This window comes from Salminus brasiliensis, chromosome 22 (genome assembly GCF_030463535.1).
Source record: "Salminus brasiliensis chromosome 22, fSalBra1.hap2, whole genome shotgun sequence".
NCBI lineage: Eukaryota > Metazoa > Chordata > Actinopteri > Characiformes > Bryconidae > Salminus > Salminus brasiliensis.
The window spans coordinates 8,357,606-8,374,029 of record NC_132899.1 but is presented as its reverse complement, the minus strand read 5'-3'; the positions used below and the strand labels follow the sequence as shown (position 1 = coordinate 8,374,029).

Sequence of the window (16,424 nt, the reverse complement as noted above, 5' to 3'; positions counted from 1 at the left end):
TGTTCAGCTAAACGTAATCCTGGAGGTTCTTGGCAGTCATACAGGGGTTCAGATTTGATTTTCTAACCAGGAAATGAACAGTTATCTCTGAGGGTTTTCTGGTCTTTCACTGTAGAAACGTATAGCCTTCCCTTCCTTTTGGCATTGATTACTAAAGTAAGACAGTGGCTTAGAGGAGCGCATGTTTGATGAGCACACGATTCTGTTGTCATTACTAATAACAGTTGGTTACATGCCTCAGGTCTGATTCGAGAGCTTTAAAAACACATCTGAATGTTCTGAAAGAAAGAGTAACTGTGTGTTTGGAGTCAATCCAGGACGTTTATGATGGCCAGAACATTAGCCAAACACCTGCTACACCTTATCAGATACTTTTCCATAAGGCAAACATGCCTCAGCACTGTGTGCTACCTGTTGTACGTCGTTGAAGCAGAAAGCTGTGTGATTTGGACCTTAACTGGTGTCGTCTTTCAGATTCCAACTTAAGGTTCAAGGGGATCCGGTTCAAATATTTGCATTAACTGAGCACAGGTTTTCATCTCATCAAGTCGTCTTTATTAAACCTCAGACATTCTGCTCTCCACCTCATTAAATTTATTATTATCTGAAGATTGGTTTATGATGGTTTTTATGATGTTTGTGTGGGTTTATGGATGGGAAATTGCCCTCATTTACATTTACATGATCTTTTTGTAATAGCTCTTATTTATTTACTGTGCTTTTGAGACTGGTCTTTGTCAATAATCTCTGCTGTGATAAGGGGTATAAAAAAAAAAGATACACTGGAGTATCGCAATATTAGGTTTTGCAACACTCAATTCTCAAAGTGGAGTTATGACATAACGAAATTTTGGGAGAAGGACCACGCCCCGAACTCCTCCTCCTGGCCCTCAAGACCCCTATATAACCCTGCTTCTCAGTAAATCTCAGTGTAGAACACACATCACACCCACCCACCAATTCACTTTACTTTTGCACACCACAGGCATGCACAGTTTTTCATGCATTTAACATAGAAGTACTTTCTTCTTAATTTCATTATTTAATTATTATATATCTGCATCTGTATCAGTGTCCTGTCTGTACCTGTTCCTATAGTGTACCGTGTTATGCTACTGGATGCTAAATTTCCTTCTGGATCCATCCATCCATCCATCTGTCATTCGTGAGTAGTCTGGCTTTACATGCAGACCACAGGAAAGCCAACCCAGACTCCAAGCCAAAATTTTATTGAAAATTGCGATATATCGTCTTGCTTACAGTATGGAAATATATTGCAAGAGACTAAATCCTCCTGTACTGTGATCATACAGACCCTCAGTACTGATCGGTTTCTTGTATTTTGCCTCTTTCAAACAGCTGTCTGGGCTGAAACATTCACTACAGCATCAGTACGAATGGGCAGAGCTGTTGTAGGCAGAACAGTCAAGCGGGGGGATCTGGTTGCAGTTAAGACAGTGATGTGTCCACGCAGAATTTGAAAGCAGCATCCTGTGTGATTATGACCGAGTGAAATCATGTACCATTTCCACATATATCCTCACCCTAGCTAGCAGCTTATGATGATGAATGGAGTAGTTTGTTTGCACTGTTTTAGAGATGTTATTTTGTAAAGAATACAAACATTCGGGCAAGACAGCTGGTCATCGGAGCTGGGCATGGAACACAGAAGGTCAGTGTTAGGTTAGCCGATAAAACATCTGCCTGACTGTTCTGCAGTACAATAACACTGTCTAGGTACATGTGCCTGTGTGTGTGTGTGTTCACTGCATGGATGGGTTAATATGGGATATGGTTGTCTCGTCTTGTCTTGTTTTACAATAAAAGGGTTTGAGAGTGGATTTCCGGGGCTTGGTGATGGATCAGACATACACCATGGAGCTCTTACTACAACCAGACCGTCACTGAATGGAGTATTTTTTCTTTTTGTGTAAATCGCCTGGCTATACTCATCTTTTTGAGTTAGCTCTCTATATATTATCTTTATTATCCATTCCTTCGCAAGCTAGGCCAGGTGTGTTTACCAGGACTGGTGAATAATCATTCACATTTACAGTCTCCATTTAGATCCCTATTTACAGTTAAAGAGCCTATTAATCACCAGACAGGATCTGATAACAGACAAAAGACCCTGACCAGAGCGTAAGTGCTTCACTAGAGTCCCAATATACATAGCAGTGGACAAGCAACACTATTAACCAGACAAGAGGAAGTGAACAGACAGAGAAGTCACATTGAACTTCTCCTATCTCCTAACATCTTGTATACAGTAGGCCTAACACAGTATAAGAATAGAACACCAGCATGCAGGCCTGACAGGCTTTTAAAGCTGGTCACTGGTTTATCTCCAGGATCTTTCCTATGTTTGACCCCTTGGCTTCTGTTCAGTCTTCCTTGTCCAACTTGTCCAGCTTGTATCCAAACTGCACTATCCAGTGCATCTCAGAGAGGAACGGGCTCCCATTTTAAAGCTTGGTTTCTCTCAGTGGTCCGTCCTCATGTCCTTAAGAGAGTCTTCCATTCGAGTCTTGGTTTCTTTTGGATGTTAGTCCTGATGTTCTTAGGGACTCCTGGATCCTCTCAGTGGTTCTTCCTCATGGTCTTAGAGAGTTTTTAATGTTGAGTCTAGATTCCGCTCATGTGTTTGTTAGATTGGAGTGTTGGATGTTCTTAGTGGTTACTCTTCATGCTCTGAGTTTTTTCCTAACAATGTCTCCCCCAGCTTCAGTACAATAGAGCAGGACCCACATTTTCTGGAAAGCAACTTTGGGACAATGGTGGTTTAAAAAAAGATGAGCTGAAGAGTCTATTGAAAAAAAATGTCTGCAAACAACACCAGTTGTACAACTGAATAACATCTAGCAATCAGTAAAGAAGCACTTTGAGTAATTAGTAGTTTATTGTCAACCCCTTTTGTACCATTTTTAAGATATAACTGCAATTAAAACCTATACAAATACTTTTTAAGCCATGGTTATACTGTACATGGGTACATTTTAGAATTGCTTTCAAACCAGGCTTGTGTGCAGCCCTGTGTGAATTCTCATAGTTTCAATCTATCCTAGGACAGCCCACTCTATCTCGAATTCTTAATATCCTTCCTGGTTGGGACATTGCACTGCTATTGTTATGCTGTGCAGTGATGTCTCTCCAGCCACCGCATGAAAATCAAGCTGAAAGAAGGGATTGTGCAGGCAAAAAACAATGGACAACAGCACGAGGACGCCCACATCCGAGCATTCCACCGTCTGTCTCACACCATGCTCACTGTTTACCAACCAGCAGAACAAAACGGAGGGCTGGGCAGTGATGTCATTCAGGCTAATGCATGGGAAGCAAACAAAATGTCACAATTTGCCAGAATCAGCTTAGGCCTTGGCTCCCATTTAAGTAAATACGGAAACTTCAGAAACTCTTGGCTGGGCAAGATGAATACTGATAATGATAGAGTTTGAGGAGAGAGGGGCGCAACCTCACACATTTAGTATTAAAAGTACTGGGTAAAAAAGAAATGATGCAAGCACATCTCACCTACAAATGGAAAACAATGTTTCTAGTGTTTGTGAACAATTCAGCTGAAAGCAGAGTGAGTGGAAATGTTATACATACACCATAGGCAGGATTGATAGTGAGCTGATGGGCTAACGGTCACAGATGCTTTAAAGTATGGACATTTTTTATATATAATAATTCATTTAAAATTGTTCTATGTTTTTAACCAGACCTGCATTCAACCTAAAGGCATAATATGTGCATCAGAATAAGCATTACTAGTGAAAAACCTTCACTGGTTGTGTTTTTAATATGAAACAGGAGATACAGTTCTAGAGAGATAGAGTTCTCCCATTGCTTCTCTGGGAGGCTTAGTTGTAGCAGTGTGTTAAACTAACCCTGCTGTGTGGAGGCTGTACTTTAGCTTGGTTAGCTCTCACTGTGAGTTGTTTTTCTGCTTTAAAACAGTGCTCTATTAAAAGCACCAAGAGTGAGATTCAGAGACCTTAGTTCAGGCAATTAGTTCAGTTTCCCCTTCAAGTTTCCCCTTCAGCTGACCAGGCTGGTTTCCTCTGACTCTGAGGAAGAATATGCTAGCCTTCACCTTCTCAGTGCTGCATTGTGTGATAGAGATCATAGAAAACAATGAATAAATAAAAAAATAATGCATTTACATCACAGCTATGGTATTTAGCTGATGCTCTTATCCAGACTGGCGTATATTTGAATCATGTTCCACAAGTAGGAGAATGTATTGTTAGGTGTCTTGTCCAAAGACACAGAGAACCTAGTTAACAACTGCCCAACTGGGAACCACAACATTTTGTCCACTGGTTCCATGTTGACCCCACATATGGATGCCTAGCAGGGTCAGCAATGAGACCAGGAGGGGTTGAGCATTGCCCTTATCTGGGTTGTACACTGCATTTGGGACATTGATAAGAACAATCTGAGATTAAGGTGAGCTAAAACAATGGGGCCCATTTGTACATCTGTACAAACCCACTCAGAGCCCATGTCCACCTGAAACCCACCTAGACAACATTCCACCCATGTAAGCCCCACATGAGCATGTTGGCTGGGAAGGTGTTGATGTTACACAGTACACTACACCAACCTCCTGCGCTGCGCTAGTGTACGCTTGAAAAGACCAAACGTTTTCATAAATTAGGCTGTCTATTCACCAGCTCACTGAATGTGGAGTCAATGAGGTCAGCTTGCAGGGTCTAGTTCTAGTTAATGTTCTACACTGAGCCAAACGATCCATTCATGTCAAATTGAAGGGCCAGGTTAGTGACACAAGGTGTGTACTCAGGGGGCCCCTTTCTGTTTTTTTTTTTTCCTAAGGCCTAAAAATCACTAAATCCACTTCCCCTGTATGGGAAAGCAAGAAGGTGGCCAATAGCATGCTGTACCTGAATCTGTGGCCCCGTTCACACCTGGCATTAACATGCGCCTCGGGCGGTCCAGTGACAAATTACTGCCAAAACGCATATCCATTCACACCCGGTCTCCCGAGTTGACCACTTGTGATCGGATTTCTCACATCATTTCGCTGGAGGAGGGGCATAGCGCACATTCATAATTAATTATTCGAGATGAGGCACCTGGTTTCACTTGTGCACCAGCCACGAGTATCACCTTTATGCATTAGTTAGTTAGTTATTGTAGAGTGGTCAGCTAACTCATGCGGACGGTGCCCGGCGTGGTCTTGTTGTTCTTATTTTCAGGCTAGGGCAGCTACACGATTAATGCAGGTGGGGCTTTGCTGCCTGGGACGCATTGAGACACTTTGCTGCTCACACTACAAGAATAATGTGGTCGTATGCATCTGTGACCGCCTTCGAATGTGGCTCGAGTGATCGGATTACAGTGCATTCTCAAGATGCAATGTACCCTGTTCACGCCTCTACTTTGTACTGGCCATTTATGATCGGATTACCCGAGATGCATGATAATGCCAGATGTGAACGGGTTCTGTGCATTTTATCCCACATCTGGTCACGCCCTGCTGTCCCCTTACCCCAGTTTGCTTTTCCTTTTCCTTGCTCCACATGAAAGATTCTGTCAGACTGAGTGCTCTCTGGGGAATGGGAAATGTTTCGGACACTTTCCGAGTCCTAGATTTAACTGCTCCTTCTCGGAGGTCTTGAGAACATGATCTTGCTCTGTCGTGAGTGATGAAACGAAAGTGAACAACTTGTAAATGTGCCTCAGAAACAATCGCCCTGGCCTACTTTCCCACTCAGATCTCCTCAGTGCTTTATGAACCAAAAACCACAGCCACCTGACAGCCAGGGCGTTAATGGTGGGAGTTTTGGCTGTGAGAAGCTGTGATGTCAGGCATGGCTCTCTGTTCACTCAAATTTTCACTGAATAGCAAAGGTCCTGCAAAACCTGTTAGACAAGGGTTTGACGGCGCATGACTTAAGTTTATCGCAGGCATAACAGAAACTCATTCTTGACGTGTTTCAGGAGGCATCCGGTAGTCCTAACTATACATATCTTTTGCAGTAGGTTTGGCTGTTTGAATTCAATGCTTTAGCTCTCCAATGTGGTTCTTCATCAATATTTTACAACGTCTTGACAACCACGGTAAACAGTAACATGACGACATGGCAGGTGTGTTCAGCTGTGCTACGGTTCCATTGATGACTCTGAGAACAGCTATCCATGCTCTCTAAACAACGTTCTGTACTCAGTCCTTTCTCACTCTTGGATGATTTTCCCAACAGCGCTGTAGCAGGAAGGTCATCACAAGCTGGTGGAGTAAGAATCACTCTGACAGTTAAGATGACCTTAACACTCCAGTGCTGTTGGAGAACTGGGTCTTGATCTTCGCCTGTGATTCGCCTGACCACATTCAATTGGTCATTTGTGTAGATTATAATAAGTAAAAAGCTATTATTTATACTATTATATACTATTATATACTATACTATTATAATAATAATAACTAGTTACGGATCTGCCCAAGCACTAACTCTATCTCAATCACATATAAAAAAAGAAACAATGGGCTTGAGGGCAAATCTAATTTTGTGCATTACAGCATCCTGTGATTCATCCAAGCCAGAGGTTTATTCTCTTTAACAGAATCCTGTTCTGTAATATGACCAATGTTAAATCACATCAGTGCTGTCAAATGTACTATACTACTTTAAATTGTGTGAACTACCCAGATTCTGCTGCGCTCTTTATTATTACTATTTAATTCTAATGTTATAATAGTAATAAGAGTATTTATAGTATTTATAGTAGTAAAAAAGTGACTATAGATAATACTCAATAATTTCCAACCTAAAACATAACCAAACATTAGATACAATAATGTGAAATGATAACATTAGTTCAGAAACTGTATGAAGAAATTGATTCTATCCAAAGAGAATATTTAATGTTTCTAAACTGGACTAGAACAAAATAATTACTCAAAAAGCCAGGGTTAAGAACCATCTACATGAGGCTCTGAGTGACTAAGGACTGACTCTGGGATCACTGGTTTGAATGCCGGGTCATACTGCCTGCCATCAGCAGCCTGAGCCCAAAACAGCACAATTGGCCTTTCTCTCTCCAGGTGGGTAGATGGCTCTCTCCCCCCACATCACCTCAGTGTAATGCTGGCCAGCATGAGCCTTGAGCGTGGTGGCCGCGCACCTGTGCTAACAATTCACTAGCAATGACCGTCTGCCTAGGTTGTTTTCAGTCAGTGGAGCTCCTGTGTTTTCAGTTGCCAAGATAGCAATACGCCAGAAATTTACCTGAACAGTGAACCATTAGAAGACCACCGCGCCCATCAGCGTAGATATGTTCGCAAGCACCGCTGCTATTTAAATGACTCAGGTGGAAGGTGTAAAAACAGACTGTTGGCGGAGTGTAAGATGCAATGTGGTGCAATGAGCACAATGATGTGCTGGGTGTAAGATAGGGCCCACAGTGTTCTCCTCCAAGCGTGTTCAGCTGTCCAGTTGCATTGCCTGAGCAGCAGTCTGAAAAGAACCGGTTAGCAGGCTTCATGTGACTTAGAGGAACATGTGCAAGCCTTCACTTACTTTTGGTTGGTGTGGCGCAACAGATAACCCCACTATCTGCCACTGAGCTACCACATCATGTGGGAGACTGGGGTTTGATTCCCGGTGACTATGCTGCTCTACACCAATATGAGTCCTTGGGCAAGACACCGAACTCTGCATTGGCCCTCCTCTGTAATATGAGTTACCTTGTAAGTCGCTCTGGATAAGAGCGTCAGCTAAATGCCATAAATGTAAATTTAAATGTTATGCGTTAGTCCTTACCTTCCCAGTGAGGACGAACACACAATAATGAATGGGTAGGGTAACTGACTATAAAAACTATGGTAAAAATAATAAAAGAAATCTACAAGAGATTTGTCCATTATATAGAGGAACTGTTTAACCAGGCAAGCCAGGTCACTGTTCTGTATAGAACCATTGACTTTACTAAAGAACTCATACACAACCCCCTTTTAAAAGTGTAATACAATATTAATACAGGTTTAGTGGCTGTTATATTGCCCATAATGTTTTACTGGTTGTTGTTATGATCCAAGTTCAAATACAGTGGCACATGCTGTCAACAGAATAAGCAAACTCCCCTTTTATAAATGCCTGATCTGCACAGCACACATAAAACTAAACCACCTTGAGATGTGATGTTGATCCAAAAACATGTGGGAGGTTAAGGGAAGAACTGGTTTAGAGCCCTGACAACAACCGTTTATAAACCGCTTATAAAGTCGTCTTATTTGCCTAAATCTCCTAATCAGCATAACACAGTTCAGCCCTTCCTCACACACATGCCCCACGTTAACAAAAAGCATATTATCAGATCTCAGCACTTTAAAATGTTGAGCATAATCACCAATTCAAATACTCAGATAAGCTTAGCTGACATTCAGAGCTGGCTGGCTTTGTTCTTGAGCACATACTATAGGTCATACACGCTGAACCGTAGGTGAGCAGCCGTTGCTCAGTGTACAGCAGTTCAAATACTGAAGCACAATGGAGAGCAGCTCGTTTAACTGAAAAGCCCATGCTAAACAAACCAGACAGGTTGGAGAATAGGTCACCACAACCCCCCACAACACACACACATATGCTGTATTGCAGTACATAGTGTTGAATGTCTATTGTACACTTGCACACCTGTAGTATTAGCACGCTATTAACAGAAACCAAAATGAATTATTTGGGAACCATTTAGTTGAACACATTTTGGGGAGTCCCACAAGGCTCAGTTTTAGGGTTTATGAAATTGATGCTAGTTGTGGCAGCAATGAACTCTAATAAGAGTGAAGAACTGGCGTGTGCACCTATGCACAGGGTTTAAGGGGTTAAAACACTCCCAGTTTTGCATTAATTTTAATTTTCATTAATGTTCACTGATGTACACTTGGAGTACACTGGTGGAGTACACTGGTGGAGTACACTGGTGGTGTACACCAGCGCTTGTTCAAGACTGATTGGGTATATTTAACTGTGCATGTCATACATGTGTACTTTGTAACTATATACATATTTAACATACAATACATCATCAATGTCTCATCTCTGTTGATTTTACAGATTTCATTTACACAACTGTTTAAAAGTTTGCAATATTATATTAGACGTTTTAAGAAGTATCTAGAGTGATGAACAGTAGATAAGCTATAAACCATGAAGAATGATGTAATAACAATATTAATTTGCAGAATACCTCATATTTTAAAAGTGGGATCAAATCTTGAAGTAGAAAACCCAACAGAAATGACAATTACAGTACACTGTCACACAAAAACCTTGAATCTCTAAAATGGCAATGGTATCCCGTTACTTGGATGGTCCATGTAGATGTCTTGTAGATACTACCCTGACATTGAACTGACATTCAACTGAATATGTATTAAATGCAAACCAATTCTAACATGAATGTGAATGACTGTCTATTAAATGTAAGCCTGCACCTAACCCTAACCTTCACCTTACCCTTAAATCAACTCTAAAGCCTAACCCTAACCTTCACATTACCCATAAATCAACTCTAAAGCCTAACCCTAACCTTCACCTTACCCTTAAATCAACTCTAAAGCCTAACCCTAACCTTCACCTTAACCTTAAATTAACTCTAAACCCTAACCCTAACCTTCACCTTACCCTTAAATCAACTCTAAAGCCTAACCCTAACCTTCACCTTAACCTTAAATCAACTCTAAAGCCTAACCCTAACCTTCACCTTCACCTTAAATCAACTCTAAAGCCTAACCCTAACCTTCACCTTCACCTTAAATTAACTCTAAAGCCTAACCCTAACCTTCACATTACCCATAAATCAACTCTAAACCCTAACCCTAACCTTCACCTTACCCTTAAATTAACTCTAAAGCCTAACCCTAACCTTCACATTATCCATAAATCAACTCTAAACCCTAACCCTAACCTTCACATTACCCATAAATCAACTCTAAACCCTAACCCTAACCTTCACCTTACCCATAAATCAACTCTAAACCCTAACCCTAACCTTCACCTTACCCTTAAATCAACTCTAAAGCCTAACCCTAACCTTGATAAACCCTAAACCCTAACCTTAATCTTCACCTTACCCATGATAAACCCGAAATCCTAACCCTAACCTTCACCTTAACCTTAAATCAACTCTAAACCCTAAACCCTAACCTTAATCTTCACCTTACCCTTGAATCAACTCTAAACCCTAAACCCTAACCTTAATCTTCACCTTACCCATGATAAACCCTAAAGCCTAACCCTAACCTTCACCTTAACCTTAAATCAACTCTAAACCCTAATCCTAACCTTCACATTACTAAACTAAATAATTTAAGTTCTTTGAGTTCTCACAGTTCTAGATAGGACTGCTACCTTTACTCAAGAACCCATTTTAAGGTTCTAGGTGCAACCAGTAGCCATGCACATTCAGAGCACCCTTCCCTCAGTTCTCATATCCCAGTATCACACTGTGTATTTTACACTGTAGCCTTTGCATGCACCGGCAGCTCCAGGACCGGCTTTACAGGGCAGGCTCCCTTCAGCTGATCCCAGAACAGCAAACGTGGGGAGTATGGAGATATTAGAGAAGGTCACGTGAGCAGGAGAGTAATAAGGAGGGCATGCTCCTCCCCCGACGGGACATGAGAGGCAGTTCTCCAGCTGGAGAGCGGGACAGTGTGAGAGAGGGCAGTAAGCAGGCAGGATTTGGTCCATACAGGAGGATAAACAGCTGAAGGGCGCTTGGCTTCTCCACAGTAATGGTAAGTCTGAGGCTGTAGACGCTGCTGTAGAAGACTGTAGACTGGTCCTCATTAGATATGCAGGCTGGAGGAAATCGGTTAGTGGAGCAACAGTCCGAAGTTCTCAGCTTTGGGTCACTGTGTTTCTCGCGTATTATCTCGACGTGTGCTTTTCATTATCTGTCGAGCTGAGAGTGAGGGGCTGCTCTGAGGTTGGGGGTAATCTGCTGTTGCTGATGATGATGATGAGGAGGAGGAGGAGGAGGACAGTGAGAACTGTGTCCTGCCTGACTGACTGACTGATGGGTGAAAGTGCGTGCGTCTTGCTGCGCCCCTGTGTTATCTGACTGTACTTTGCCACTGTTAGGATTAAGGAGAACAGGGCTACCAAAGGGAAAGTAAGAAATTGACTAAAGGCTAATGCACGGCTTAAGCTTTTGCCATGTCCTTTTGCCTATCCTGCCTATTTGATGGTGTTAATACTATTAAACCCACAGCATTACTTAAATATCTTTGGTCTCCCCTTGTCATGTGACAGTATTGTGTTGGTGAATTGGAGCAGTAAGAAGAAGAAGAAAACGGGGGAGTAAGCTTAAGGAATTTGGCTGTGTGTGAGTGTGTGTGTGTGTGCGCCCTGAAACATCCACACACTGAGTGATCATTTGTGACAGTCTGGCCAGACAAGGCAAACACACCTGTGATTCTGTCCTGACTTCTCTCCTTCAGACCTCCTTCATCTGAACTCATCAGCCACTCCGAGTCAGACTTGCTTCAGAAATCACCAGAGCTTAAACACTTAGGGGCAGTTTCCTGGCCAGGGATTAAGCCTAGTTAAGCCAGGACTATGTGCTCATTTCAATGGAGAATCTCTAGTCAGAACCTGTGTAGTCCAGGACTAGGTTTGATCCCAGTCTGGGAAACCACCCCTTAAACTCTTAAGACCTGGACTATGGAGCATTTTAAATGGTTTAATCCCTGGCCAGGAACGTGACCCTGTGTATGTATGTACTGTAGGCCTGCGATCCTATTTCTTACTCACATAGATAGATATTACATAGATATAGATGTTACATATCCAAGTAGTTACAGTACAATTGCTAATGTTCATTATGATCAATAATATTATGATCAATAATTAAGTCGTTTGTGGTTAAGTGGTACAGTGGTAAAGAGCGTCACGTCTACAAAGCAGGCGAAATATGGGCATATGCACCCATACCCTTCTAATGAATGCATTCAGCTACTTTCAATTGCACCCATTAGAATAAAATAATACAATAGGACTTTGATGGCCCCATGTCTGATGCCATGTGGACAAGAGGGGTATAAAGTCCCCCAGCATTGAGCTGTGGAGCAGTGGAACGGTGTTCTCTGGAATGATGGATGGTGCTCCATCCAATACATTTAGGATGAGTTGGGGTGGTGGCCATCCAACACTCCTGACCTCACTAACGCTCTTGTTGCTGAATGCAATCAAATTCTCACAGCAATGCTCCACAATCTAGTTTAAAGCATCCCCTGAATTCCAACAATATTTGAATATCCTTGTTTTTTTTAGTTTTTTTTTAGAAGAAACAATGAATGTGCAGGCGTCCCAATACTTTTGTCCATGTAGTGTATTTATCCAAGGCCAAGCTGGACAAGATACTGGTGAACTAATTAGTGAAGTTAGCACACAGCTAACTGAGATAGGTGGGAATCCCTGTTTAGGTGTGTTTATGTTAGCTAGCTAATGCGGCTGGGATGAGCGTAGCTAAATGCCTCTCGAACCCCTTTTATTTTGAGGGAACAATTTACATTGACTAACTTGGAAGAAGACATGACTAGCCTATCCAAACCATCTATACCCAACTTCTCCATACTGGTTTCTGACATGCCTTAAACTCAAAATTCAGGTTCTTTGAGGTTGAACTACTGGCCTGTGAACGCACATGCTTCAGTTGTGTGTAGAGTAATATAATCTTATCTGTGGAATCCGGAAGGTTGACATTGCAGTCAGTGACCGTAAAGTATCAGGTGTGATGAGACCTGCTTCATGTTCATCAGTGTCGACTGCATCGGTCGGCTGATAGCAGGTTGGATTTTCAGGGTTTTAAAGAGCCCATAACAAAGAACATAGCTGAAAAAAGTTTCAAGAAGCATTGTAGTTTCAGCCTGACAAGAAGCAATGCATTTAGGTTTAGCTCCACCCGTTCTTGCAGAAGTCATGAGTTGAACGCCACCCATTTTTGCAGAAGTTATAAGCTTAGCTCCACCCATTCTTGCTGGTTATAAGTTTAGCATCCATTCATTCTTGTAGAACTTATAGGTTTAGCCCAACCCATTCTTACAAAACTTATAAGTTGGACTCCACCCATTTTTGCAGAAGTTATGAGCTTTGCTCCACCCGTTCTTGCTGGTTATAAGTTTAGCACCCATTCATTCTTGTAGAAGTTATAGGTTTAGCTTCACCCATTCTCTGAGAAGTTATATGTTTAGCCCCACCCATTATCAGAGAAGTTATAAGTTGGACTCCACCTATTTTTGCAGAAGTTATAAGTTTAGCTCAATCCATTCTTGTAGAAGGTATAGGTCTAGCTCCACCCATTTTCTGAGAAGCTTAATGTTAAGCCCCTCCCCCCAATTATCAGAGAAGTTATAGGTTTAGCCCCACCCATTCTTGTAGAAGTTATAAGTTGGACTACACCTATTTTTGCAAAAGTAATAAGTTTAGCTCGATCCATTCTTGTAGAAGTTATAGATTTAGCTCCACCCATTTTAGCAGAAGTTATATATTGAGCTCCACCCATTCTTGTAGAAGTTATAAGTTCATCTCCACAGCTCCACCTGTTCATAGAGACATTGAAGGGTCTGCTCCACTCATTCTTGCAGAAGTTATATGTTTACCCCCCCTCCCCTCCATTCTAACAGATGTTAGGTTTAGCTCCACCCATTTTTACTGAAGTTATACATTTAATCCAACCTGTTCTTGCAGACGTTATAAGGAGTGTTTCCTGCTTGTTTTAGGTACTTAAAATCATACATATTTCATAATCAAACCTCAGGGATAAAAGTATAGTAGACCTAATTGAAAAATTGTATCATATGAGCCCTTTAACCAGTGCGTGTATGAGGAAGTTATTTTAATGCATAACTTCACTGCACTGTTTTACTTCTGAAAACGTACAGCGATGTAGGACTAGTGAAAAGCTTGCTTTTTGCAGCTTCTGACCTGTCACTAAACAAACTGTGAATATGTGTGTGTGTGTGTGTGTGTGTGTTCATTCCAGACAGATCTATGGCCTACTTCCCCTAAAGCCAAACACAGTGGTTTAATTTGGGATTTAGAAAATCATGTCCTCTGTGACATCACATCAGCTAGAACACACACACACACACATATACACACACACACACAAACACACACACACACAAACTACCACTCTCTCACACTATCTCAGGCGAGCCTATGCCTCATTCCTGGTTTGTTTGAACAAGATTTTCCAGTAGTTTACTCATTTTTCATGTTGACGCATCCGTGCCACTTGGTGAGACTATAGCCGGCTGGTTTGTCCACACGCAAGCCCCATGTTTCCCTCAGGGTAAGAAATGGATCAGCCATTAATGTGCCGTAGTTGGGGGATCATAAACTATGTCAATATGTGCTTTGTGCTTCCTTTGGCCTGCCATGTTGTACTCCCCAACTTCAGCTCCTCACACAGACCTGAACCAGTCTCAAACTTGTGTCCACAATCGAGTATGTACACTCGCTCTCAGCGGTAGTGCATGCCATTCTCCTGTTTATGTAGTCTAACATTGAAGTCAGTGTGGAGCTTTATTGATAGACTGCAGCCCCACAGCCAGCTGGCCCTATGACCTCTAAATCATAAACAGTACGGTGCCACCCTAAGGCCACCCTCCATTTATGCCATTTACAGGCAGTTCTTCATTTCTCAATGTCTCATCAAATAATCCTAGTATCAGAAGTTTGAGTGTTTGGAGCTCCACCCTTTACCTTTATTACAGCCTCCTTTCTTTTCAGGAGACTCACGTTCAGTGTCTTTGCATTCCTCCATACCTCCAAAGGTCAGTCTTAGAAGTCACCAGCCAAGCCATCATAAACACATTCAATGATATTGAGGTCTGGACTCTGGACGGTTCTTTTTTTTAGCATCTGTTCAGCTTTCCCCAGTAAAAGCTTCCCGATCAGCTTCTTATCCTTTTAGACCCAGAGCAGTGAGTCGTCTTCTTACAGCAGAAGGATGGACAGAAACATTGGTAGATGTTTTCAGATCTGAAATGAGAATGGAGCTGGAGTTTCTCCTCTCTCTCTCTTTCAGAGATCTGATTGAGGCAGTTTTGGAGGTCTACCAGGTCTTGCACAGTTGTTTGGAGTCTTTTTACATTTCTTCTGTAAGTTTTAATAATCTATCGTAGCTCCAGTGCAGTTTTTTCCACAAATATTTATTTGACTTTTTGCTTCCTTTTATAAGTGAATTATTGTCTAATCTTTTTAGAAAATGATGAGAAACACCCCTAAATAAATGCTGAATTTGCCCGCCATTGTACCACAAAATTTAACAATTTAATATTGCCATGTTCTGTATGATTTATGCTTTAAAATGTTTTATAATTACTTTTACTTAGAATATTGTGGCAATATTGTACTTGTGTATTCCAATATATTAAGCATCAGAATGCTGTTCAGTACCACTCCAAATAACTATGGAGTACTTGGCTTAATTTAGGCCCACTCATAACTATTAATATAGGTGTCAGCTTCCATATAGAGTACGCAACTTTTCCTGTCCCGAAATGGCTCAACAACCCTTTGTAGCACTAGAGGTTTGAGGCCAGTTGTCCCTGAACTACTCGTTCGAATAGGACATTACATTTCCAAGGGCACAAACTGCCCTAGAACTTTAAGCCCCCCTTCCATGCAGTGTGCAGAGAGCTGTGATGAGTAGAAATCTGGCTGGCTGCGGGCCAGTCTCCAGAGACAGAGCGCTGCCTTATCTCCAGTCCCCGAGTAAATGCTCACTACGAGGCTGTGCTGAAGTTTATGTTGCGCCTGGCTTTTCAGAAGTAGATCTGATAGTTCCTGCTATTTTAGGAACTCAGGAAATAGGAAGAAGAAATGATTAGGACGAGGGTTCACGGAAAAGCACCAGCATGAGCATGTGGCTGTTTTCATCATTAGACAATTAAAGTGTTGTTGATATAAGAGAGATTATGAAACTTTTGACCCTGTCGTAACATTAACTCTGACTCGGAGTTATTTAAAGTGGTAAGCTTTGAGTGTGTGTGCGCGGTACAATGTGATTTTACCACAATTAGGCCCACCCAGGTTTTTTTCAGTGCAAAGGCTCAGGCCACTGTCACATACAGTGCTTAGTCAAAGAGCTTAGTATCATGCTGGTACGAGAACTATGAGTTTATGGAGTGATGCTATCAGCATGTTTTCTGATTTTGGAGCTAAAGATGTAGGGAGGAGTGTTACTGGGCATTAGGGTTGGAATTATATACAGGGCTTGTTTTAAGCATGAAAGTAAGTGGGTAAACACACATGTATTACAGGAGATAAATGTAGTAGTAGTTGTAGTAGTAGTAGTTACTGACTAGCAAGCTTGTGTCTAGTGCAGTGTTTTGCACTTTTGCAAATTTATGTGATTGAAAGCAAAGTTCAATGGCAAAAATGCTAGCT

General features: G+C 41.7%; 1 protein-coding gene across 1 annotated transcript in view; it reads left to right on the top strand.

Annotated features, from left to right (window-relative positions):
• Positions 1 to 10,675: 10,675 nt before the first annotated feature.
• Positions 10,676 to 16,424, top strand: part of lzts2b (leucine zipper, putative tumor suppressor 2b) — a 40,246-nt gene continuing 34,497 nt past the window's right edge. Inside the window, exon 1 of the mRNA XM_072667681.1 lies at positions 10,676 to 10,762. The gene's annotated coding sequence lies outside the window, so the exon portion shown is untranslated. The remainder of the gene's footprint in view (positions 10,763 to 16,424) is intronic.